Source organism: Penaeus monodon, chromosome 38, assembly GCF_015228065.2.
Source record: "Penaeus monodon isolate SGIC_2016 chromosome 38, NSTDA_Pmon_1, whole genome shotgun sequence".
In the NCBI taxonomy this organism is placed as follows: domain Eukaryota; kingdom Metazoa; phylum Arthropoda; class Malacostraca; order Decapoda; family Penaeidae; genus Penaeus; species Penaeus monodon.
In genome coordinates, this window is record NC_051423.1 from 19,093,517 (window position 1) to 19,096,016 (window position 2,500).

Below are 2,500 nucleotides of genomic sequence, written 5' to 3' on the forward strand. Positions count from 1 at the left end.
ATAATATCAAAGTGAGAGTAAGATAGCTAGATAGATAGACGAAGAAGAAGAAGGAAAAAAAATATATATAAGAAATAGATATATAAGATAATAGAGGAGAGAGAGGAGGGGAGAGAGAGAGGAGAGAGATGATGTGAGAGAGAGAGACGAGAGACGAGAAGAGAGAGAGAGAAAGAGAGGAGAGAGAGACCGGGAGAGGTGAGAGAGAGAGAGAGCGACAGAGGTGTGAGAAAGAGATAAATAGAAAGAGAGAGAGAGAGAGAGAGAATCCAGGACTCACGTGGAGGGAAAAGAGGGAGCACAGTGAGTGGGTGTGTAAGAGAGGGTGGGAGGTGTTTGGGAGGTGATGTGGACATTAAAAAAGACCTCGATCTGAAACCAAAACGGAAGACTGGGAATCAGTTGTAACATAGACTAGAACAAGATGAGAAAAGCAAACAGCAACCCCATGCCGGTGCTAGAGTGTATTTCTTAAGAATTAAGCAAATTTACATGTTTGGGAAGATGATGTACTAAACAAAATCATCAATAATTCATGTGGTGTATATAATTAACAATAATAGTACCTATGATATAGTTGTAGTACATTGTGTTAATTTAAGTCACATTAAAATGTTTTCTAGTATAATGTACGTAATGTTTATTAAAGTGTATGTATAAATATGTAATTAGAGTGCGTATAGTTAAAACTTTATTGTCTGTTAGTAAATTCTTTGCTTTTATATATTCTAATTACTAACCGTCTCTCATTTTGACATTTATTTAAATTATTTTACGTAAGGTCTCGAGATCGTACGTACTCGTTCGTAAGCTTCGAGCCCTCATCTCCTTTTCATGTGTGCTGTCTGTTTTTTCTTGTCTGTGTTGGTGTGTCCTTGTACTCTTTAAAAATGATTCCCTCATTATCTGAAACCAAAACAAACTAATCAGTTGTAAAAATAGACTAGAAACAAAATTAAGCAAAGCCAACCAGCAAAGCCCCATGCCCGTTGCTACGAGTATATTTTTCATTTAATATTTAACATAAGTCTCACATTATAGGGAGTTTGTACTCAAACAAATAGCTCATTAACCACATGTGGTTGTAATACTTCTAAAAAACATTCCAGATATGTTTGTAGTTTAGGATCCCATTCTTGTCACTTGTTGTAGTGAGTCTTGTATGGTTTTCGATTGTCTCAGGTTCATCGTCTGCTTCAATCTCTCTTCCACAAAGCATTTTATTATAATCTTTATCATTTCTCTCTCTTCTCTATACTATATGTCTATTAGACTAATCTCCTGATCTTCTCTGACGCTTAGTCGTGCGTACTATCAATATCTATTATCGTCGCTCTCTCTTGATTGCTTCTCTTCACTCATTCTATCTCATACTTTATCCTTCTCGGTCTCTCCTCTACTCTAGCTAAGATCTTTATCTGCGTTCATCGCCAATAGATACTACCTTCTCGACATCTTCACAGATCATCTGGCGCTCATATCATCTATCTGACTACCTCTCGATCTCTCTGTCTATAGCGGTACTCGAACTCGTCGATCAGTAATAAAGTTAGACTAGGACTCTCGCTGCGGGTAATCACCTGCTCTCATCTCTCGTCTCGATCTCTCGAATGCTGCTACCTTTAGTCTTTCTCTCTCTCCATCTTCTCTATCGTCGGATCTCTGCTAAGTATCGGATCAGCTCATCTCGCATCTCCTCTCGATCGCTCTCTGCTCTATCTCTCTCGCTCTAGAGCTCTCTCTCTCTCTCTCTCTCTCTCTCTCTCCTCTCGCGATCCTCTCTCCTCAGTCTCTCCTCTCTCTATCTCTCTCTTCTCTCCTCTCTCTCTCTCTTACTCTCTCTTCCTCTCTCCATCTCTTCTCTTTCTCTCTCCTCTCCTCTTTCTCTCTTCCTCTCCCTCCCTACCTCCCTCCCTCTCCCTCTCTCTCTTCTCTCTCTCTCTCTCTCCCTCTCTCTCTCCTTCTCTCTCTCTCTCTCAGTCACATACTCCAACCCCTCTCCTTATTCCCCATTCTGCAAAGGAGGAATAAAGAAGTATAAGAAGAATAAAGAGAGGAGAAAGAAGTATAAAAAAGAATAAAGAGAGGAGAAAGAGGAGGACCACTAACCCCCCCCCCTCCCCCCTCGTAGATGCCCGTGATTAATGGGGGCAAATTAGGCTTTCATACAATTATCATCGAGAAATATATAATCATCTTCTCTTAATGAAGTACACTGATCGATAGTCAGCCTAGGTGATTTATTTTCCAAGGGCGCTTGTGGGGGAATTGTGATTATTTGGCTTTGGCGATGTGATTGCAGTGGTTGCGTGTGTCTGTGTGGGGGGGAGGGGGAGACTGGAGGGTGGGGAGGGAGGAGAGGGACGGGGTGTTTAAACTGTGTTTGTGTGTGGGTGTGTGTGTGTGTGTGGGTGGGTGGGTGTGTTTGTTTGTGTGTGGGGGGTGTTTGTTTGTGTGGGGGGGTGCTTGTGTGTGTTTTGTGTGTGGGGGTGTGGGGTAG